Below are 550 nucleotides of genomic sequence, written 5' to 3'. Positions count from 1 at the left end.
GCATGTACACGCCCAGTCTGCAGGGACTGGGGGGGGGGACAGGGAATTGGCTTGGGGACGCGTAAGGGGGGAACCCACGTTGCCAAGAGTCAGCCCTCGAGCCACGGAATTGGGGTCTCTGCGATGGGGCCCTTGGCTGAGCTCCGGCACCCACTAACCGGAGGGCCCGCAGCAAAGGATTATCTTTGTGACGACCTTGATTTCTTCATTGTCCAAATGGGGTTCCCCCCTTTCCTACTTTTCCTCACAGGCTTATTTCGAGGGTGTGGGGGTGAAACGGGTTGGAAAATGCACCGTAAATCTCGCTTTTGCATTTGCGTCGGGGGCGGAAATCTGGGGAAAAGCAGTGAGCGGTCAGAGCACAGTCTGCAGGCATCTCCCTTGTGGCGACGAGGGACAGTGACAAGTGGTTAAAAAAAAGAAAGATGCGAGGCAGCCCACAGCGGCCTGTCCACACGCCGGCCGCCGCTCCCCGTGTCTGCTCCGGCGCCGCGCACTGGTCCGCCCCGCCAGTCCATTCCCCCCACCCCTCTCATTCCGTCTGTCTGTC

At 60.2% G+C, this 550-nt stretch overlaps 1 protein-coding gene across 3 annotated transcripts in view; it reads right to left on the bottom strand.

The window, feature by feature from the left end:
- Positions 1-550, bottom strand: part of LOC120585109 (3 beta-hydroxysteroid dehydrogenase/Delta 5-->4-isomerase-like) — a 176232-nt gene that overhangs the window by 6411 nt on the left and 169271 nt on the right. The gene's annotated exons all lie outside the window — the stretch shown is intronic.

The sequence above is a fragment of the Pteropus medius genome, unplaced genomic scaffold (assembly GCF_902729225.1).
Source record: "Pteropus medius unplaced genomic scaffold, Ma_sr-lr_union100, whole genome shotgun sequence".
NCBI lineage: Eukaryota > Metazoa > Chordata > Mammalia > Chiroptera > Pteropodidae > Pteropus > Pteropus medius.
This window is presented reverse-complemented; position numbering and strand designations above follow the sequence as displayed.